At 36.4% G+C, this 24640-nt stretch overlaps 1 pseudogene; it reads left to right on the forward strand.

The window, feature by feature from the left end:
• LOC104869132 overlaps nucleotides 1–21159 on the forward strand; it is a 173306-nt pseudogene extending 152147 nt beyond the window's left edge.
• Nucleotides 21160–24640: the final 3481 nt, after the last annotated feature.

A 24640-nucleotide genomic window follows, 5' to 3' on the forward strand; every position in this document is an offset into this window, starting at 1 on the left:
CTCTCTCTCTCTCTCTCTCTCTCTCTCTCTCTCTCTCTCTTTCTTCCTTTCTCCCAAGTTGTCAGAGTTTTCAAGAAGACTTGTTTCGCCCCAGGGAAGTCTACTTACCCAGACTCCATCTGTGTGAATTTCCTTAAGCACAGTGTCTGGAGCCCTCCCCAAGTAGATGACACTGCCCTGTTTCTCTGGCTCTGAGTGACTACCTACAGATAGGCATCATCTCTCCGCAGTTACACCCAGGAATTCAGGAACATTGGATTCAGCTTGCATGTGCTATCATTCGCGCACTTGTGTTAGGACTGGAGTTCCTCCACTAAATTTTCTACTTTGTCAAAGAAAATAGTGGCTGCATGGCAAGATTGTTCATGGACTTAAAAGTAATATTGTTAAACTAATAGTGGATATGAACAATTTGTATAGTTTTTAGTTAGTAGTAATAGTGTTGTTGTAGGGTTTGATGCAGTAAAATATCACAAATGCATGAGTTTCTGAATCCACTTTTTGCAATCTTCTACTTTAGGAAATTGGGTAACTCTACCACCGTAGAATTCTAGAGGTCACTGAAAATGCAAAACTTACCATCCTACAGACTCTCTTTTACACAAGTGATGCCTGTCATCTCATCCTCGATTTTACACTTTCTGTTTGTTCTGCAGTCTTATGCCTCCATTCAACCGCTTAACTTGACACCACGGTCGGAGTCATCCGAATTGCCAACCTCAATGCATGTGTTTTACCTTCTTACCTGAACTCTGTATGATGTTGACCTTTACTTTTTCTTAAAATGTCATTCATCAATGGAAACAAATTATTTCCATCATTTGGCTCTTGTGAATAATTCTGCCATGAAGATAGTGTACAACTATCTATTAGAGTCCCTACTTATAATTCTTTTGGATGTATACTCAGAGGTGGAATTACTAGTAATATGACAATTCTATTTCTAATTAATTGAAGATGTGAAACATGATATTCAATATCAACTGTACCATTTTACATTCCTGGCAGCAGTTTATAAATTCACAAAGGTTATAATTTCTCCACATTCTCACTCATGTTTGGTATTTCTGGAGTGTTTTAGTGTATGTGTGCTATAAATGGTTTTGATTTGTATTTATGCTAATGGAGGCTTAGATTAATTCCACAGTTCAATAAATGGTGCTATAATAAACACAAGAGTACACATCTCTCTTAGATAAACTGATTTCAAATTTTTAGGCAAATAGCCAAAAACAAAATTGCTGAATCATATGATAATTGCATTTTTATGATTTGAGGATTTTCCGGTGAGGAAGTTATGGCATGCATGTTTTTGTTTTTCTTTTAAGATATAAGATGTTAATGTATGCATTGATTCTTCTAAACTAAAACTTCAGTATTCAGGTGAAATTGCAGTGTTGTCATTTTTCAATAAAAAAGTGGGTTTAAGGTTGCAGTTTGGGCATTTGTGTCTAAAAGGTTTGGCATTATAGTGTAGAGCCTATACAGTTTTCCATTATGTCCATGCTGATTTACATTTGTAACAGTGTGCAAGGATTCTCTTTTTCCATATCCTTGCCAACACTTGTCATCTCTCACTTTTTTTATAATAGCTGTTTTCTCTCTCTCTCTCTCTCTCTCTCTCTCTCTCTCTCTCTCTCTCATTTGTTTTTTGAGCCAGGGTCTCACCATGTAGTTGAGACTGACCTGGAACACACTATGTAGCCCAGGCTGGTCTCAAACTCACCGCAATTCTCCTGCTTCTGCCTCCTGAGTGCTAGGATTACAGGCATGAGCCACAACACCCAGCTATAACAGCTATTCTAACAGATGTAAGGTGACATCTTCTGGCTTTGATTTGCATTTTCCTGATGAACAGCGATATTAAGCATTGTTTCATGTATTAATTGGCTATTTGTGTCTTTTTTTAAGTGTCTATTCTGTTCTTTTGCCAATTTTTAAATTGGATAACTTGTTTGCTTGGTATTGAGTTGTATGAGTTCCTTATGTATTTTTGGATTCTAGTCATTTATCAGATTATAATTTCCAAATATTTTCTCCCAATCCAGAGTTTGTCTCTTAACTGCACGAATATTATACCACATTTTCCTCATACATTCAAGTACCAGTGGAAATTTAAGTTTTATCCACATTTTGGCTTTTGTGAATAATGCTTAAATAAACAAGGAAGTGCAGCATTTTGGGAGGAACTTCATTTCAATTCTTTTGAATAAATATTAAGAAATGGAACTGCTTGATTATATGATAGTTCTAATTTTAAGTTTTTTTTTATTTCAGGAAACTATACTATTTTCTATGGCTGCTGTACCATTTTATATTCCCACAAACAGTTCACACAGATTCTAGGTTTCCACATCTTTGACAACAGTTTTTCTTTTTCTGACAATGGTCATGCTGTCAGATATGAGGTGATCTGTCATTGTTATTCTCTCTCTCCTTTCTTTCTTTCTTTCTTTCTTTCTTTCTATATGAGGGATCAAACACAGGGCCTTGCACTTGGGATTCAGGGACAGAGCCGATTTGCTAAATTCCCAGTTCTCTCTCTCTCTCTCTCTCTCTCTTTCTTTCTTTCTTTCTTTCTTTCTTTCTTTCTTTCTTTCTTTTGGTACTGGGGATCGAACTCGGGTCCTTGTGCTTGCAGGGCAGGCAGCAGAAATGCTGAGCTAAATCCCAGCCCCTATTCTCATTTTTATTTCCTTGATAATTAAGGGTGTTTGCCATTTTTTAATATATACCTTGGCCATGTGTGTTCTCTGGATAAACATCTGTTCCTACTTCTTTGTTGAATTTATTGTTGTTATTGAGGCACAGAAATCCCTTCTATATTTGAATATTAATCCCTTATAAGTGGCTTATAAATATTTTTTCCTATTTTATGTTGCCTTCTCACTCTGTTGAGTGTTTTCTTTGCTTTGCAGAGATATTTCGTTTGAGGAAATCTCCCTTGTCTGTTTTTACTTTTTTCCCATGCATTTGTAGTGTCATATTAAAATATCAATGCCAAGTCAAATATCGTGAAGCATTTTTCCTACGTGTTCTTCAAAAATGTTTACAGTTTCAGGATTCATTTCTGGACTTCTGATCTTTCAGCATTATTCTTTATACTAGAACCACTTTCTTTTGATTATTTTAGCTGCATAATGTTTTAAAATCAGAAAGTATGAGAACTCCATCTTTATTCTTCTTTTTGAAAATTGTTTGGCAATTTTGGGATCCTCAAGATTCTATGTGAATTTTGGGCCAGGGAGTGAATTTTAAGAACTTTTGTATTTTTGCAAAAATTGTCATCAAAATTTTGAAAATAATACCACAACTGAAATCACATTGCATAGTATTATGATCTTCGTAATATTGTTTTCTCAATCATATAAACACATTTTTAAATTGCTTTCTTTTTATCTTTCTTTCAATCATTATTTTGTAGTTTTTAGTATACAAGTCTTTTTCCCTTCCTAGGTGTCTTTATACCTAAGTATTTCAATATTTTGCTATTATAAACAAGATTTTAAAAATTTTTTAAATAATTCATCGTTAATGTATAAAAACAGAACAACTAGTTTTTAGGTGTTCATACATTTTGTAACTCTGCTGACATCATTTATTAGTTCTATCATTTTATATAAAATGTTCGGTTTTGTCACCTTTGATAAGGTGCTATCATTTGTGACCCAAGAGAGTTTTTTCTTCCTTTCCAATTTGGATGTCTTTTATTTCCTTTTCTTGCATAATTGTAAAGGCCCAGCCCTAAATTGAAGAGGAGTGAAAGCAGATATCTTTCTCTTTTCCTTGATCTCAAAGGAAAAGCTTAAGATGGCAGATACTTGGTCAATGATCAGCTTCATCATATTGAACAATGTTCCGAGGTTTGAGATTTCAGATTCACTCTTGCCCTCCTCTTCTTTCTACTACCTGGCATCCAACTATCAAGGAACTTCCTGGCTTTATCTTTAAAACAGATTCAAAACCTAAACTTTTCTACCACTGCCTTTTCTAGCACTATGGCCCAACCACATTCATCTTTCTTGTAGGTTACTAAGACAATCTGCCTGGGATTGAGTTGCTTCCATTAATGTCTACTCTCAGCTCAGTGGTCAAAATGGTGCTTTTAAAACATCAGTGCAACAACATCACTTTCTTTTTAAATTTTTTCAATGCATCCATGTTTTACTTGGAGCAAAAGTGACAGTGTTCTTCCCACTCTCCTGCTGTTATTCCTCTGCATACGGCTCTTATTATGCCTACTGTCTGTCACTTTTCCTATCCCCGAAATACTGACTTTTCTTTGACCTTAGGAAGAATGGATGAGCCCCACAGCACTGGGCGCAGCGCCGGCTGTTCATTCAGCCAGAAATGTCTTTCCTGGCACCTGCATAGCCAACTCCCACCGCTCCTTCACCTCTCTGCCCCAAAGCCAGCTGCTCCACCAGATCTCCTACTGAAAGCATTTCCCAAACCTCCTTCCTAACTTCTTTAGCCTTTTTAAAAAAATCCTAAATCTTTAGATTCCTTTATTGGAGCAAGATTCCCGACCAGTATACAGTGATATATTTTATACACTACCCATCTAACTCCAGCCGCCACCACCGCCGCTGCCGCCTCCGCCTCCGCCTCCTCCTCTTCCTCCACGTCCTCCTCCTCCTCGTCCTCCTCCTCCTCGTCCTCCTCCTCCTCCTATACCACAGTTACACAACCTGGAGTCCTCTGGCAGCATTGGCATCATCGGCAGCTGCGTCACAAATGCAGATTTTGGGGCTCTTTCCTAGACCTGATGACTCAAGTCATCAGAGTGGAGCAGGGGCTGGGTTTTCGCGCGCTCCGATTTAGACGTAGTAGCATCTGCAGAAGTATTGTTTTCTGTCTTAATTTACTGACCACATTTTTTAAGTGCACCTCATCTCCTGATAGAATGTACATTCCATAAGGGGAACATTTCTTTGTGTTTTTTTGACATGGTTTTAAGCAGTTAGAATCAGAATGGGCACATAGTAGGCACTCAAGAAATATTTGTTAAAAGAATACCTCCTCTGTAGAAGAGCTCACTGAAATAAAAACAAAAGGCTGGGGATTTAGCTCCATGGTTCTGCCACCTGCCTGGCAAGATCAAGGTTCCGAGTTTGATCCCTGTTACCAAAAGTTTAAATAAAAAAATAAATAAATGACTTATTTATTTCGCTTGAGTATATCCTCAATATGTATCCATTTTCCTATGAATAACTCTAATTAAATGAAATAAAAACAAAGTCTACCTCTGAAGAAAATGTTGGAGTAAGTAAAAGTTCTACTTCCTAAATAAAAATAAAATACTGTAAAAAAAGAATACCTTCTTTTTTATTTTATTTGAGAGCCAACTATTTACTGTTAACTATTTAAAACTCTGACTTTAAGATTATAAATTACATCAAGTAAAATATTGTCTTTTTTAAAGGAACTGTCCTATGAATTTTGACAAATGCTTAAGGCTGTGTAAACACCACCACATATCAAATATAGAACAGTTCACCATTAAGATACAAAACATTTTCTCACGTCTAGGAATTCTCTTGTGCCCTTTGTGATCAAAAATCCCACACAGTTTGGTGACTATAGTTATAGTGTACCCTATCCTTGAAAGTTGCCAGGAGATTAGATTTTAAGTGTTCTTGCAACAAACAAATAATAAGAATGAGAGGTAAAACAAACAAATAAACAAAAAACAACAATACCCCACACTCATACCCAGCTCCAGGGAACCACAGACTGTTTCTGTTTCTCTAGTTTTCCCTTTCCTAGACCGATGTAAAAATGGAGTCATAATGTAAGTGGCATTTTGGTTGACTCTTTTCCCTCAAAATATTACATTTGATCATTCATGTTTTGCATGTATGAAGTTTGTATTTATCTTTGAATACTGTATCTTTGTAAAGATATATAACATAGTTGAAAGAACTTTTTGAGTTGCTTCCAGATTTCCAATGAATGTGAATGAAGGGAGAACAGACGTTTAAGTGTAAGTATTTGTATGTTATAAAATTTTATATCTCGGGTATCTGAATTTTTATTTCTCTTTAATGACTACCTAGGAAACAGAGAGCTGAAGTGATATGATAAGCATATGTTGATAAGCACATGTTTAACTTTGTAGAAAGCTGCCAAACTGCTTTGCAGAGTGGTTCTATATTTTGCATCTCCACCAATAAGGTGCCTGTCAGGATTCAGGTGCTATGGATCCTTGTCAACTTTGGGGATTATAAGGAGTATGCTGATAGTGACAGTGATGATGATGGTGATGATGATGATGACATTATTCTATCAGGTGACAACTGTATCTCTTTTGGCTCTAGTTTATATTCCCCTAATGGCTAGTGATATTGAACACATTTTTGGGGACTTAAGTGACAGCTATCTATCTTTTGCGTTGCAATTTCTATTCTAATGAATATTCAATTTAAAAACTAAATGTCTTGCTTGCTTTATTTATTTATTTTTTCTTATTGTTGAGTTTTGAGAGTGATTTGTGCTCACCATAAGTACTTTAATAGATATGCACATATCTATGCAAATATTTTCTTCTAGACTATGGCATGTCTTCTATTTATGTGAAAATCTCTTCTGAAGGGCAAAAACTTTAACTTTGGATTAAATCCAACTTATCATTTATTACTTCCTGGAGTACACTTTTGTGTAAAATAAATCTGTGTCTAATTCAATCATAGAATGTTTTTCTACATTCTATTCTGGAATTTTCATAGTTTTAGGTTATAAATTTAAGTCAGGATCCATTTTACCTTTTTATTTATAAGTGGACATTTATTGAATTGTTCCAAGGTCATTTTTTTTTTCTGAAGACACTGCTGATATTTGGAAACTCAGAAACCACATGTGATTTCAGTTGTAAATGGGCTTCTTTATCAAACTCCTGAAACTTGTTTTCTTTGGTAAGCATACTGACTAAAATATTAGCATGATTGTACTGTGCTTCTGTTAAATGAAATGTCAAGAGCTGAGTATGGGATGTTTATTTTTGAAAAAACTATGAAGAACATTCATGAGGAATTATAAAATTTAAATCCTCAAAACTTAAGCCTGAAAATTTTACAAATGAAATATTTTATTAGTCAACATTTTTCTTGGGTAAATAAAAAGAAATTACTGGGCTGGGTATTTAGTTACGTGGTTCTGCCACCTGCCTTGCAAGTGCAAGGACCCGAGTTAGAGCCCTTGTACCAAAAAAAAAAAAAAAGAAAAAAGAAAGAAAGAAATTTCTCTTTTGTCAAGTGGGAAATAAGGTACTGTAATATATTCTCAAAAAAAAAAAAAAAAAGCAAAAACACTGAAAACAGACCTAAAAAACTATCATGGGAAGCAAGAGCCTGATGAGGAAAGGGGTCCCAGAGTAACCACTTACACTGTGACAGCCTTGCACCATCACCTCTGGACAGTGTCATAAACTAAGTTCTGCTTACTGTACCTGTGATGGTACACTCAGCATGACAGTCACTGCAGTATAACTGGATTATTACCTCTGCCGCAGCTGTCACATGGCTTTGTGATCCTTTGACTTTCCATGACACCTTTGAGATTCACAGCCCTGAGTAGGAATTAGTCTCTAATTGATTATTGTTTCAGTCCCAAGCACTTAGAGAAATGAAAAGGAACATCTATCTACCTTTAATGTTCACAGTAGTAATTCTTCTTGACCATAAAAAACTACTTGGGTAATGCAAAAGTGAAACCACAAATGTCTAAATTTGCAATAAATTTGACTAGCTCTTTAATTTTGTATAAATTTCTGATAGATTTGACTGGTTTCTTAATTTTACAAGGAAGTAAATGACACTAAAAAATCCCATCAAGATTTTATGGAAAGAGAAGACATATCTGAAATAAACAAATAGTGAAAATATAGCCCATTTTCTCCAATTCTTATGAAATATAACCCTGAGGAGAAACTAGCTTGGTGTTGTTCACCAAAATATTTCTAGTTGATCAAATTGCTACTTAGATCTACACTGAGGGACAAAGTGTGAGGTATTTGGGAAGGACTAGAGGCCACATTCTCTAGAGGAACTCTGTGGAATGAAATATTGTCACTCTGTGCACATTTCTTCTTGCACTGGTCAGTTATAAGCAAGCATAAATGTCTGCTATTGAGGTAATTGTGATTTCATTTCAGGTAATTGTGATTGTCAGCCAAAGTCTGAAAAAAAAATAGTAAATATGAAAAATTTCCTGCCAGTTCCATACATCTGAAAAAGGAGAAGACACAATGTCTGGGGTTACCACAGCTGTTACATAACTTGGCTTTCCAATAGGACTATAGTTTGTGTCTTTCATTAATTTTTGCTGTGGTCTCATCTTTGGATATGGTACTTGATCCTGAAACCTTTCCTATTTTACAGACAAGCCTAAGTGACTATGTTTCTCAGATATTGGCCTTACTAAAGACTGCATGGTTTTACCAGTGAAAGTGATATTTTCATGGGAGAAATCTTGAACCAGAGTAGTATTCAACTTCATTTATCAAGGAAGCAATAAATGTTACAGAAGTCAGGATTCTCCACCTTTAGGCAAGCAGATTTTATTCACATTTTCAGGTGAGATACCTGAGGTCCAGAAGGTTAAACATGTTGGCTAAAGTTCTCAGTCAAATAAGTGGTAGAAGTTGACACTTCATTTTCAGTATGATGCACGTATGCTATTCCACATTGCTTACATCAGGTCACATAGGCTGTTATACTGCCATAGCAAATAGCCCTGAATCTTAAGAGTTTATAATAATGAAGATTTTCTATTTATCACTCATGCTGCCTTACTCAGGCACAGGACTAGGAATTTATTCTGTGTCTTTATTCCCTGGGTCAGACCGATTGAGACACACCTATCTGAATCATAGCTAATTTTATTACAGAATAAAAAGAAAGTACAAAAAGGCACTTGCTGGCTTCCCATGCCCATGGTAAGAAGTTACATACCTCACTCCTACTCATTTAATGATCACAGAAAAATACATAATCAAGCTTAACATCAATTTGGGAGGGAAAGTACCCAGAAATGAGCAACAGATTTGGGGAATAATATAATCTCTCAGCTTGCTTGTCTAGGTATGGTCTGTAGATCCACAGATAAATATCCCCTGGATATGGGAAAATGCAGATTCTCCAACCTCACTCTAAGCCAGCTCTCCAGCATCTGCACCCTTAATGAGGCATTCAGGTGACTCACATGCCATTAGAACTAGAGAAACACTTGTTCTAACACAATGGCCAAATTTTATTATTAAAAATCCAAAACATTATTAATTTCTTGGTTTAGTAAATTCTTATCCTATTTTACTGTCTAATAATTTTCTGAATTTATATGAAGATTAAAATGCATAAGGTACCCAGCTTTCTCTATAAATTTACTTTCTAGATTGGTAAAGGTTTTCAAGAGGAAAAGGATTGATAGAAAATGTAAGTATCAATATATTGAGTATACTGATAAAATATGTAACAGTAAGTGTGAAAATAGGAAGATTTAAAAGAATAAAGAAAATGTGGTAAAATTGAGACAAAACATTTTTTAAGCAATTTCCTTAACCTTGCTCCCATGCTCTATTTATAGTTCCTAGAGTCCATTTTGAGAAATAATGTTTCAGTCTCCAATTCTACCAAACAATTTCAGTTAGGGAATCCCTCTTCCAAATAGCCAGATTTGCCTCCTTCCATGCAATTAATTAATCACATGGTAGCAAAATGAATTAACTTAGTTTTTACTTTTAATTGTATCCGAAATTTAAGGGATTGGGTTTGTTAATGTATTGGCTGATATTAACTATTCAGCATTAATATGTAAAAAGCTATGACAATATTTTATTCATGTTACTTTCTTCAAAGTTGTACGCATGACTTTATATTATTAATCATTTTCATTTATAAATTATAACTACTCATACCTAAAATAAATATGTGAACCACTGTAAAAAAAATTATGAAGGGGATTTATTCAGTACGTTTACAGGATCAGAGATGGGAGAGTCCATAATGGCTGAATGCATGCTGGAGAGCTGAAAGATACATCCAGTAGCTTCTCAGTCCAAGAAGATGGAAGCCATAGAACAAGAAGGGGTACAGTTGTAGCAGTCCAAGGTAAAAGGCCTGAAAGCTTACTGGACACTTTTCTAATCTGATAGGTGTTTCTTATTCCCAATCAAATTAATATATCAAGTTAATGGTCACACCTCCCCTTGATTTAAAGTTGAGCCCATACTTTATGGGGCCCTTGCCTTAGGTGTATCTTTACTTAGCCATCAACCCTAAACCTTACAAACTCTGTAGGGTATGCTCAGGGTGACCTGTTTATTTCAGCAAAATTGTAGAGACTCCAAGAATCAACAATTATCACGATGATGCTATGCAAAGAAAAGAATTAGAGGATATTCCAAGGAACAGACTTCTCAGCCTGTGCTCTGTTTCTTTTTCGTACTCCTAAATAATTGGTAAAAGCAGAGACAAAGCTTATAGTTGTGGGAAAGTTTCCCAAAACATACATATGAATTTGGGCAGGGCTTCTGAGTGAGAAGAACATCGCTTATTGGGCAAAAGTTTTGAGGGTGAAAGAATTACTGTAAACGCTCATTTTACCTAAGGTTTTACAGAAAATCAATCGTAAACTGGGTAAGTATTATGAAGGCCCATCAGCCATTTATTCTCCATTAGTTGATGGCAAAGAGGCTCTAAACAAGGCAGAAAGAGTCTCATTTTTCTGCTCAGAACAGAGGCAACCCAGCCTTTACTTAGTAGATAACAATTTGACCTTGGACAAAAACTCACCTTTCTGGGCTCAAGTCTATAAGAAACTTTATGCTATAATCATTCATTAGTATCATAAACCCCCACAATTTGAAGAAGAATTCTTCATGTTCTGTCAGTTTTATCAGTTTGGCTTCTGCTTAAGAATGCTGTTGAGCAAAATATTCTGCATCTGGACAAATACAAGACTTCCATACTCTATTTTCATTTTCACAGTCTGTGAATTCCAGTTTTCCCATCAGCAAGAAGGATAGTGTGGTAGCTATGGCAAGATGATATGTTTAGTGAAATGAAATAAAAGTAGGTTGAACAAGTACTGTTTATCTCCAGAAAGTGTGCAGATTCACTTTTTTGCAAATATGCTCCAGTGGTTGAAATAGAAAGTGGAAGCAGCAAGAGAAATCAAACAATTATCCAAAGGACATGAATAGTGGTTAAACTTCACCCTAAATTCTGGCTTGCTGTTTAATACTTAGATACTCTGGATAAATTCATCATATTTTCACTTCAAGTTTTATCCATATATATATGATATATATATATACACACACACACACACGATACATATGCATTGTGAAATGATTACTACAACCAAGCCAATTGACACATCCATCACCTCACATTCTTATAAAATTCTTAACTTCCACCACTTAGAAATGTTTTATTATATAGCCCGTCAAAAATACTTTTAAACCAAACAAACTGTCCTCTGATCTCCCTTTCAGAGACAGATTAAAATACTTAAGTGCACAGCATTTTAGACAATTTATTAGTATCTGTATATATTAATGTATTTTAAAACTCACAATGCCTTTTATTTATTCAATATTTCATATTTTTATTTTATTGATTCATGTATATAGTGTATTAGTGCACATGTGTAGTACAGAATGTTCATGTTCTTTGTAGGAAATCAGTGAGTGCACATAACACATCTTAATTCCTTTTTTCATCCCTTTTCCCTTCCCTTCCTCCTCCCTCCACTCATTAACATTAAAGCTTTTAAAATAAAAAGAATTGACAATGACATATAGATTGCTTTCTAACCATAGTCTCACTTTACAGATTGTAATGGGAGCATTTTTACCTCAGCAAATTCATGTCAACGTCATGATCTCTTAAAGATATAATTGCTATTTTTTTTTTGTACCCTGTTACATTCCCTTGTCTTTCCTTCCCTGGCTCCTTATTCCTTTCCTCTTATCCGATAATCATCCTTCAACTTTCATGTCATATGTTTTAGATTCTTCATATTAAGGAAAACACGTGATACTTCTCTTTCTCAGTATAGTTTATGTAACATGATGATCTCCAGTTCCATCTATTTTCCTGCAAAGGACATCTTTTTTTCTATACAGCTGAATAATGCTCCATTTTATTTGTCCATTCATCTGTTGATGGGCACCTAGGCTGGTTCCATATCTTGGCTATTGTGAATTACGCCTCCGTAAACATGGGTGTGCAAGTATTCCCATAGTATGCTGACTTTAATCCTTCAAGAATCAATTGGTATAATAGGATCATATGGTAGTTAAATTTTTAGTTTTTGGAGAAAGCTTCATACTGATTTTCATTGTGGCTGTACTAATTTTCATTCCCACCAGCAATGTAGAAGTGTTCTTTTTGCTCCACATCCTTGTAGATGTTTGTTTGTTTGTTTTCATGATGACTGCCATTCTGACAGGGATGAGATGAAAGCTCAATTTAATTATTCTTTTTTGTATTTTAGTATTATTTTTTCCTCATTGAGTTTATTGGTACATTTTAGGTATACAGTACAGTTACATTCATTATTGGGATCTTGTACCTTTACATGACAGGTCTTGGTTCTCATTTTCTTCCCTTGTCCCTGCCCTCCCTTCACCCCCTCCTCCCCTCCCACTTTACAAACACTTCATTTTAATTTTTTTATTTTCTCATATTATTTTCTTTTCCCTTATTAGCTTTCCCCTACCCTTCCCACTTCCCCTACACCTTTAGCCCCTTTCTTCCTATTTCACATTATCCATTATATCATTGGGATCTTATTTACTATTATAGTTTATTCACACCAGAGGTGTGAATACAAATTTTAGTTTGTATTTCTCTAATGGCTAAAGGTGTTGAACCATTTTTATATGTTTATTGGCTCTTTGTACTTCTTTTAAGAAATATCTCTGATTTATTTGCCCATCTATTGATAGGGCTGTTTGATTTTTTGCTGTTATGCTTTGAGTTCTTAATATCTTCCAGATATTAATCATTTTTCAAAAGATTATCTGGCAAAGATTTTTCTCCTATTCTGTAAGCTGTCGCTTCACTCTGTTAGTTGTTTCACTTGTTATACAGAAACTTTTTCATATGATGTAGTCCAGCTTGTGTATTCTTGATGTTATTTTCTGGATTATTACACCCTATTCAGGAAGCCTTTTCCTATGCCTATACTTCAAGTATTCCCTGTTTTCTTCTAGCACTTTCAGAGCTTTGGATTTTAAAACCTAAGTCTTTATTCCATTTTTAATTGATTTTTGTGCAGGGTGAGAAATAAGGATCTAATTTCAATCTTCTTCATATGGATATCTAGTTTTCCCAGCACAGTTTTATTTAAAAGGCTATCTTTTTTCTGACATGATAAAGAGTTGATAACCAGCCTATGGCACTGTTGAGAGGTGGGAGGTGGTGGAAACATTTAGAAATATTTTCTGACTCGAAGAGCGTAGGTCACTGAGGGCATTCTTTGAAGGGGATATTGAGACTCTGACACCTTCCTTTCTCTCCTTGCATCCTGGATGCCATGAGATAAATAGCTTCTTTTATCATGTGTCCCTGCCATGATGTTATGCCTTGCTACAGGACTGAAAGCAGTGGGGCCTATTGACCATGGACTGAAACTTACAGAACTCTGAGAAAAAAACTTTTTTTTTGTATTTATCCTGAAATGCAACCTTGCAAAGTTGCTTGGTCATAGTTATAGAATAGCAAAAGGCAAAAATTTAGTCCCAGTTAATTCAGCACTTCCCTAGTTAATATTTATAGAACACTTAGTGCAAGGTGTTGTGCTAAATATTGGAGGCTGCACAAATAAATCAGACATTAATTCCAGAGGAAATGTTGAGTTGTGGGCAAATGCATCATCTCTGGAGACAGTGACATTGGGCTTGGATTCCTTCTTAGACCTCTTACCAGCTGTGTGAATTTGGAAAAATTTATTAGCTTTTGAAGATGTGATTTTGTCATATAGAAAAATAAGAATGATTTGTTTCACATCACAAATATCCAAGGTAAAATAGGACAAATTGTGAAAAGTCCTAGCAAAATTATTGAATTATATTTGTTATGTTAGTTTTTATTTATTTATTTTTTGTGTATGTGTGTGGTGATTGGTACTGGGGATCAAACTCAGGCTCTTGCTCTTGCAAAGCAGGTGTGATGATGCTGAGCTAAATCCCAGCTATGTTATTTTTTTATTCTTGCTGTTTATCCTGGCCTCAAAGATTTTATAGTCTATGTAGAGCATATGTGTTAGTCAGCTCTTTGTTACTATAACAAATATCTGAGATAATCAACTAAAAAAGAATAAAGGTTTATTTTGGCTTACTCTTTTGGCACATACAGTCCACAATTGATTAGCTCCAATTCTGAGGCCTGTGGTGGGGCAGCACATCACAGTAGAAGTAGACGGTGACAGAAACTGTTCAACTCAGGACCAGAAAGTAGAGGGCTCAGAATACCAAACAGCTGCTTTCAAAGGCAACTTCAAGGGTCCCCAAAGACTTTATGATTTACTACTGGGCTCTGCCACCTTCCAAAAGTGTCAACTTCTGGACCATGCATGCCTTTAACACGTGTTTCCATATTTATCCAAACCAGAGCAAGAGGTAAGACTCAAAAATTGATTATTCAATATGGAACAAAGAAATGAAGAATCATGAACAGAGCAGATAAAGTATTATGGGGATAGAAGAAAAAAAAGGTATTAATTCTCTCTGTGTTGGTATTTGGTAAGGCTTTCTGGAGAAAGTGGAATTGGAGCTAATCCCTCTGATAGAGATGGATTTGATGGTTTTAAGGCATATGGAGATTTCAGTAGACTTGCTTCTCTTAAATAATTAAGCTTCATACTAGGCAAGGTTCAGGTCAGTGATGGTGAACTTTTTAGGACTTTCAATGATAACAAACAGCCTATTGTAGCACACTTGCTGTAGATTTGCCACCACCGGTTAAGGTCTTCAATAAAAGTTTTATACAATGGAATTTATGGTAGAGAAATGCTTTGGTACTTGTTGATCTCAGGGATCAGGAATCTAAGAAATTATTCAGTTTGTGTAAAAATAGGTTTAATAATTAGAAAACAAAATTCAGTTGTGCTCTTCTGTTCTTTTTGATCAAATATCTTCATTGATCATTGGCCCCAAAGAATATCTATTGGCAAAAGAAATAACCACATACTACTCTTCACTATTAGAATATTATGAAATCATTTTTTTAAAAAAAGCATAAAATCAAGTAGCTGTCTAGATTCAGGTTCTGAATTTATCACTGGGGAATCAAATATGCAACAGAGGGTGAGATTTTCCAAGCTTTGGCCAGTACTAATCACTTTCATTCCAGAAATCAGGGTGGGAGATCTGGACCAACCTTCACTGCTAACAAGTGAGACTAAATTGCTTTTCTCCTGTGCATATATGTGAGTCCATCTGAGCAAGCCAAATAGATTAGTATCTAATACCTCAGAACAGATGTTCACTGTTGGGATTGTCATATGTGTGCAATATTTTCCACAAGTTGATGGGGAGACTCTAGGCTCCAGGCTGTGTAGAGACATCATTCTGGGTGTAGTTTTCAAAGCAATCAATGTGGGTGAGGTGTGATGTTGGCAGGGATTCACACTACATTGCACTTTCCTCGACAGGAGAACCATGTAGAGAAAACTGCCAGGTGACTCCACCAGTGGATGAATACACTGTGTCCATGAGTCAAGGTCGGGTCAGGAAAATGAAAAACATACCAGCTATTTTAACAGAAAGTATCTAACATAGGAAACTGAATATTCAGGAAAATGTAAAACAGGAATAAGAATATATAAGTAACTGTAAGTAAGGCTATCATTACCCCTTGGGTTGGAGGGTGGCATTATTAATATATAGAAAGCTTGAGGGAAAGTCCTACAAAGCTGCACCCTAGGCACCTGCTATGGGCATACTTCTTAACTGATGATGACACTCCAGAAATGCACACAAGTGACTTTACAGAGTCGATACTAAGACTAGGAATAGTTGGTGCTGGTACCTGTCAGCAGTGAGCTACCCCTAAGGGTGCAAATACAATGGTAGCTGGAACCAACTAACTGCCTTGAATATTGATTGCAGGGCCCCACTCTGGACGTGGTGCTTCATATTTTAGAGCAGGTCACTTACACATGTATATTTTCAACTACTGATTTATGTCAGGCTCTTTCCCAAATCATTTTCAGATGCCTTAAACATATTTCATAAGACTACAAGTTATCTTTAGTTGCCCTAACCTTTCCAGAGTATGGTGGTATATAATGTGCAAGCTGTCACCAAGCATTACTTTATTTAGAGGATATCAAATAGAGAAGTATAAAATCTGTCTGAGTCTGCATTTTATTTCCAGTGCGCTCATCAATCTGGGGGTTTAGCCAAGAGGTAGATAATTGAACACTCTCTTACTATTATGAATCAAAACTTATGCTAGGAATAAACAACCACATTAAATAAAACCTCACATAGTCTTGGCCCTCATGTAGCTTTCAACTACTGAGAGAGATGGGCATGAAAGAAGCACATTAATCAAAATATAATAAGAACCCTAGATAAATCTTTGTAAAGCAGATCATCATAAAATATTATCACAGAACATTGTTTGCAAAGTGACCCTTATTATTCCACTCACTATAACCATGTGACAAGTAACAGGACTTTGGAGCTTCAACCAATAAGAAATTAGGGCTATTATCTCACTTCCTTTGAATGTGAGCCAGCCTCTTGGTTTGCTTTAACTAATCAAATACTATAGAGAGAAACTGTGCAAAAGAGGCAACCCAGGGGCCTATCAATGAATGAATGGATACACACACAATAGAAAATTATCCAGCCCTAAAAAGGAACAAAATTTGGACATATACTATGCTATGGATGAAACTTAAAGACATTATGCTAAAAGAAACAAGCCTGTCAAAAAAAAAAGGACAAATCTTGAATGATTCTACCTCCATGAGATATTTAAAGTAGTCAAAATAATAGAAACAGATAGAGTAATGGTGGTTGCCAGATGCTGTGGGGATGAATGGGGATAGATCTTCAGTTTTGAATGATGAAGAAAGGTTCTGAGTGTCCACAGTGGTGGTGATGGTTGCACAACAGTATGAATATGCTTAAGACACCTGAAACTGCTAAGATAACACATCTTATGTTAGGTATTGTACAGCAATGAAAAACTAGGAATGATATCTAAAAATTAAGCATCTTCCTGAATAAAACTGACTTTGTTTCTATGAAGGGCTCTAGATCTTCTGCTGCTATAAGCTATTTTATATTGTGTGAGAGGAAGAAAATGTCTGAAGGTGTTGGGGAAATGGGAGGGGTAGGGGACAGGTAAGAAGGGAAAAGAAAAAATAAGTGAAAAGGAAAAAAAAGGGGAAACAAAATCTTTGTAAATTAGGGAAGGGTGGAGCAGGGGAAAGGAGCCTGGGGGAATGGGGAAAAAATAAGAACCAAGATACATCATGTGAAGATACAAGATCCCAATAATGGATGTAACTGTATTGTAGATCCAAAATGTACCTATAAAAATATATTTTAAAAAATGATTGGTCTACAAATATATCTGTTATTTTGATTCACATTCTTTTTTTACACCTATACTGAGATAACATTTACAAAACATAGAAGTTTATCCATTTGAAATATAAAGTTCAGTATTATTAGTTGTGATCTCATCAATAAAATCTATTTTGGAATATTTTCTTCACCTTCAAAAAGAAATCTGTGCCCAGTAGCAAGCACCCAATTTCCCCCTGAGCCCTCTAAACCACAGCCTTAGCAAACACTAATCTAATTTTTGTTTATACTGCTCTATACATCTGCCCATTACATAAGGGGAGAAATATATGTTCTTTTCTCACTGACTCCTTGAACCTAGCATATTTTTGAGATTCATTCATTTGGAGCATATATTAATGATTCCTAACTTTTATGGATGGATAATGTTTACTTGTAGGGAGGATACCACATTGTGGTTATCTGTTTGTCAATTAGGGAGTATATGGACTGTTTCTATTTTTTAGCTGCTATGAGCAACACTGCTATGGATAGGAGTGTTCACTATTTGTTGTGGACATTTGTAGTTATTTTTTACTGCTGAGCCATGGAAACTGCCAACATAATTTTCAAAGAGCCTACACCATTTTAAGTTCCTAAAGGAATGTATTGGAGATACCAATTTCCTATATTCTTGCCAACAATGGCTACTATCTATCTGTTTTATTATAGAAAACTTGACGGGTATAGATTAGAATCTCCTCGTGGCTCTTTCATTTCATTAATGACAAATTATATCGACTATACTCTCACATACACAGTTCTGTATATCTTCTTAGACTTATCTGTTCAAATGTTTTGTCTGCTTCATAATTGGATTATTTATCATTTTGTTATTTAGTTGTAACAGAATTTATATATAATAGATACAAGTTCTTATTCTATGACTGGCAAATATGTCCTTTCAAATATGTTGTTGTCTACTGACTCCTTTGTATAGTTTAAAACACAGAAGTTAATTTTGATGAGTTGAATTTATTTTTCCTTTTGTTCCTCGGGCTTCTATCACTAACCTAAGCCCCCCAGTTTGAACAGTTTTATAGTTTTAGCTCTTCAAGCTAGTTGACTTTCCTGAAACAGGGGTCCAAATTATTCTTTGCACCATTCTTTTTTGTCTCTATTTACAATTCCCAAGGTATGGAATTAACCATCAACAGATGACTGAACTGTTAAAGAAAATGTGGTAAGATGTATAGTGTGGTTCTTTATCTGTCCCTGTCTCTGTCTGGTCTCTGTCTCCAGTTATCCAAGAACTATTTGTTGAATTTTTTTTTCTTTCCTCCATCTAACAGCTTGCCCATGTTTTCTCAAAAGACAAGTGACTACAAATGTTAGAGCTCTTTTCTATACCATTAATCCTATTCCACTAATCTATGTATCTATCTCCATACTGGTATTAACAATGTCTTACTATCATTTAGTACTAATATTTGAAATTGGTATCTATGTATTTTGCAGCTCTCTTTCATTCATTTTCAAGATTGTTTTGGCTATCTGGGTGTTTTGCATTTCCCAAGAGCTCTTGTATGCTCAGCAAGTGCTCTACCACCAAGCTGTATCCTAAGCCCTGCATCTCATCTACTTCAACTATCAACTCATCTATTGATAGATACTATTATGATTTAGGTAAAAAATGTCCCCCACATTTCTCACATGTGTGAAAGGTGACTGGATCATAAGCTGCTACAGCTGATTTGTTAGAAGGTGTTACTGGTCAGAGGTAGACCAGTGGGGCTGTGACCTGAAAGGGTGCATCTCCCTCCCCCAGTTTCTCCTTTTGTTTTCTGCTCTCTGGCTGCTATGGGTTGAACATCTTTCCTCCACCAGGCCTTCCCTCCCACCCCCATGTATTTCTGCCTTGAAGACAGCCAGGAACAAACTGAAACCGTGAGCCAAAATAAATCTGTCCTCCCACAGATCTCCAAGTCACCAAATTAGAACCTCTTCCTTCCGGTTACATAAACCAAAGGCCTAGGAAACAGCATTTGGTCCTTCCCTCTCTAATTCCTCCGCCACTGAAGTCACTTTCAAAGTGTCACTCAAATCAGTCCAGCTGATAACGATAGTTGCTGATAACGATTCCTAATCCAAGGTGTAATATTTTCTCTCCAGAAACACTACATTAGTATCATGACTGGGTTTCCTACATCCAATGACTATTTTGCCTTATTGTCTACTGTACAAGTTGATTTCAAAAATCAACTCTAATCCTATCTTCTTATATGTTTTAAGATAAAGATCTACTTCCTTCCTACATTGTATAGAACCATACATGTTTTGGTTTTTGAAAACTCTCTCTCTAGTATTACTTTTCTCTTCTATCAAGTATGTTAGCCTTCACTCCTTGTATTAGGCATAATATTATTTATTTTGTATTTTCTGTTCTCTCTACCTGAACTATATGTATAACTATATGTTATATTATATATAACTATGTTATACATACTATATGTTATATATAACTATATGTTATACAAATTGGCATCTATTCAATCCTATGTATCCCTTAAATACTTGGGAATTCTTATAGGAATGGGTTCTCTGATTCTCCGCTGAGGTAGTTTTGTCATAGATTTTATATGATAATTAATCTTTCCTCAGGACATTTATTAATCTTTACAACACTTATTTCTGTGACAATTTGATTGCTGCCCATCCCTCTATTAGACTATGATCATTGTGAAATCAGAGGCCTAGTCTGTCTTGGTTAATCTTCTGTATAACAATCAGACCTCATTTTTCTCTTGCAAATAAGAAATGAAAACAATTTGTATTGAAAAATAAAAAGAGTCAAGTAATTAAATAGTAATTTCTCCTTATTTTCAGCTCTGTGTATTATTATTTGGCTCTTGTAATTCACTCACAGAATCCCTTTCTATGCTTCAAAGAGACAGAAAGTAGCAGACCAGGCTTAAGATGTAGCACGACAGCTCTTCCAGCAGAAAACATTTCTCTTTCCTTAAAGTTCCAGAAAAGTATCCCAGACTCTTCCTGTAAGTGGCCAGAAGTGACCTGTGAAAATAGTTCCCTACTCTCTTGAGCCAGAAAACCCCACAAAATCATGCAAGTCAAGAGGTTCAAATCTTCATGTTCACTTTAAGAACACCTGAGAAACTGCCCAGCCCATCAAGGGCGCGCATATTCGAAAGGCCACCAAGTACCTGAAGGGCCTCCCATTAAAGAGGTGACTTGTGCCATTCCAGCGGCCTTACAATAGTGGAGTTGATAGGTGTGCCCAGGTCAAGCAATGGGGCTGGACACAAGGTCAATGGCCCAAAAGGAATGCTGAGATTTTGCTGTACATGCTTAAAAATACAGAGAGTAACACTGAGCTTAAGGGTTTAGATGAAGATTCTCTGGTCATTGAACACATCCAGGTGAATAAAGCACCCAAAATGCACCGCCACACTTACAGAGCTTATGGCCCAATTGACCCATACATGAGCTCCCCCTGTCGCATTGAGATGATCCTTACTAAAAAGGAACAAATTGTCCCTCAATGAGAGGAGAAAGTTACACTAAAGAAAAAGATATCCCAGAAGAAACAAAAAGTTATGGCATGGGGATAAATTAGGCATAAAATATAGGCAAATAAGTTAAATAAAAGAAAGAAAAAAGAAAAATATCCCAGACTAATTCTCAGTGATAGGGACTGTCACATATCCAATTCTGAACCAATTAGTTTGGCCAGTGAAGATTAATGATTTCCAGATAGACGGTACAAGATCAGCCTCACCCAAACCAGGTGGACCAAGAGTTTAGGAAAAGGGGCTTCTTAGAGCAAAGAAATAAAGAAGAAAATAAGTGAATTTTTACATATAAAATGTATCCAAATGTCTTCTGAACCTAGTAATGGTGTCTGGCATCTATCTTTTGTCCAACAAATACTAGATAGATGAATAAAACGTATTACACATAGTTGATGCCATACGCAAGTGATAAAAAGAAAGGAGGTAGGAGATGAATGAACTTGGACTTTGAATCCCTTCTGTTGTTTATTACCTGGGTAACCATTGATTGGCAAGTTATTTCAACAGCCTGATCTTCAGTTTTTTCACTTCAAACTGCTAACAATTCCTAACAACCATGGATTGTGTGAGACAAATGGACCAACAAATTTAAAAAGCTTATATTTGTACCGGCAAAGAGCAAGCTCACAAAACTTTTTCACAGCCCCTTGCCCCCCACACACACCTTATTCCCTTCTTCCAATTCTGAACTGCCCATGTGTCAATTCTCCCTCCGCCCTTTTTTAGCTGAAGGTTATAGTGGTTGGGAACATGAAAAACTGTTTTCCTATTGAAATATGAACACCTCATTGTCAAACAGGAAGGAAAGAAAAAGAGACGGAGAGGAGAAAGGCGACTGAGTTTAAGAAAAAAATGGAGAAATGGCAGTAATGAGTCAAGTGAAGTTGGGAGGTATAATATAGACCCATCTTTCTGCACCACTCAGTGGAACCCTGAGCCCATAATATCCTCACTATTCAATTCACACCTGGTTCTCAGGGAGCTATACATCAGAGTTAGCACAATGAACTTGGTTGTATTGTTCTGTGTTATTTCCTCCTTCCTTCGCCTGAAACCGCATTTCAATCAATTGCTAATGTCAGCGTGGGAGTCATAATCCTAGTTTAGCACTGCTGCAAGTTACCACATCTCCATGGATCAGGGAAACACGTTTGACTGTTGAAGGGAGTATACCTGAAAGCCAGACAAAGCTTTCTGTTTTCTCCCAGGCAATGAGTGAGAGCCAACCCAATCAATCTCATGATATACCTTCCTTTTTTGACAGGGGAGTAAACTCTGCAGCTAGGACTTTTGCCAGGTTGTGAAGATCTCTAAACTCACATACCCTCAGTTTCAGGGAACCTTTCCTTACAGAACTTCAGTATCTATCTTAACTTTCCAATCTATAGAAGAATGTCTCAAACTAACATGGCCTTTTCCCCATATGAATGTTGAAATTATGTCAAGAGCAGAAGGTGTATATCTATGCCATGTTATCAAACACATCACCATGAAAACAGTGGGAAGATAAAAAGTTCTGAGGAAGGTATATCAGCAATGCCTGGAGACAAGAGCAGTGCCTCTCTCCTCCCCAAGTGACGGGGAAGTCGTCATTGACAAGAACAGAGAACTGGATCATCTAATTTCCAGATGTTATGAACTATTTTTGTAAACTAATATCCATAGGTGTGGGTGAATTCGGTTCCAGACTTCATTGTATTATCATCTGCCAATTAAATTGTGGGAGACTGATGAATTTTTGCTTGCCTCAAACTCCTGTTAGTTGCTATCATCATCCACCCAAAGTAAACCTATTGTACTGTGTAATTTAGTTCATCTAATAGCACATACTTTTAGTTTTTGAGTACATCAGCCTTTCCTAGACCTTAGAGTATTAATTCACTAGCACAGACAGCACAGACATGATAGTCATTTGAATGTCAACGATAATATGAAAAGCAACACTTGTACAAAAATGTGTATGCCTGAGAGCACTTTGTTTACATATACGTACATTATCACATACAGCAGATGAGAGTTAAAGTCAATCAGCAATGGCCATATTTATTCTTCCCATGGCACACAGCACGGAAAAGGATATTTGTCAGTAGTCAGGACATGTCAGGATGACAGAGACACAAAGATGAGCACGGATGCCTGCTGCACCTTTCCCAGGAGTAGCTGGCACCATACTTGCTAACCTCTTACTGGCCGAAGCAAATCGCCCGACAGAGTGGAGAGTCAGAGACCGGGAACTCTACAATGCCTTCTCTGCTATGGCAAAATTGGAGCTATAAAAATGGGTGGCCCCCAAATGATAAAGCCTGGACTTTGAGTTACCAGAGGGAGGAGAAACAGCCAGGAAAATTGCCCAAAGTGCACCATATTTTGCGGTGCCAGAAGCAAATCAGTACTGTAGTAGGTCTCTGCTCATTTCTATCTTTCTGGTTAGAATTTATTTATTTATTTAGCTTATGCATTTATAAACCTCAGACCAACCAGGACTATTTGGATGAGTACAGAAATCATAGCATTGCTCTTTTGAGTTTCTCTTCTAGGCTGTAACACAATATCATATATTTATTTTCTGGCCCCTCATTGTATGTGTTTGCTTAAAGTTACTTTTTTTTCAGTAAGCCCATATTTTATGGTTTAGAAAAACAAAATTCACAATCAGAAACTGTGTTTGAGTCTTCAGCTTGGTATTTCATATGCTGTATGAGGCTGTAATGTTATTGAGCCTTTCTAAAACATCTTCTGGAAAGTTGAGCCAATAGCATGCATGGTGGCTCTGAGGTTGTAAAACGCATGTGTGATAATAGCTATTAATTTTTCTCTTAGAGTATAAAATATCTTGCAAATACTAATCATTCCTATCAGTATAGATTTGCCTGTTGCAAAATCAAATAAGAAATAAATACTGGAATTTTATAATTCTGGAAACACATCTTTTACATTTGGCCAATTTAAGCTTAATGGATTTAAGCAAAAAAAAAAAATTATATCCAAGATATCAGTCTCTGTGGTTTGCAGACATCTCTACACTAGGTAGTCCTCTCCTACAAAGTCCCAAGACGTTCTTCATGGGGCCTTTATAGTGACTGCTTATCCCCATTAGCCAAGCCACTCCGTCACCAACTTTCTCTGCGGTCTCTACTGTGCCACACCTCCTGGGTTCACTGGCCTGTCTCTGCCAGAGCTCCCCCAGCAGTGGAATCTCCCCATTTTCCTGCCAGGCCACCTGCACCTCCCTAGCAAGGCTGCAAACTGCTCCCCGGCACCAAAGTTTGGCTTTCAACCTGGTGTTTTGGGAAAGCCTCGGCTGTCTCTCCTCCCAACCTGCGGGCAAAGTTAGTCATTCTCTTCCTAGGCTGGAACAGAGCCTCATACATTCTTTTGCTAATACTTCATTTATTTTGTTTACATGTCTGTCTCCCCAACAAGATGCCGTACTCTTGGGAACAAGGCTGTGTTATTCATCTCCGCTCTCAGCACCTAGCCCAGTGCCTGGCACATTAACAAGACATTTGGGTACCAAAAG

Source organism: Fukomys damarensis, unplaced genomic scaffold (assembly GCF_012274545.1).
Source record: "Fukomys damarensis isolate Sample0158 unplaced genomic scaffold, DMR_v1.0_HiC HiC_scaffold_7, whole genome shotgun sequence".
In the NCBI taxonomy this organism is placed as follows: Eukaryota; Metazoa; Chordata; class Mammalia; order Rodentia; family Bathyergidae; genus Fukomys; species Fukomys damarensis.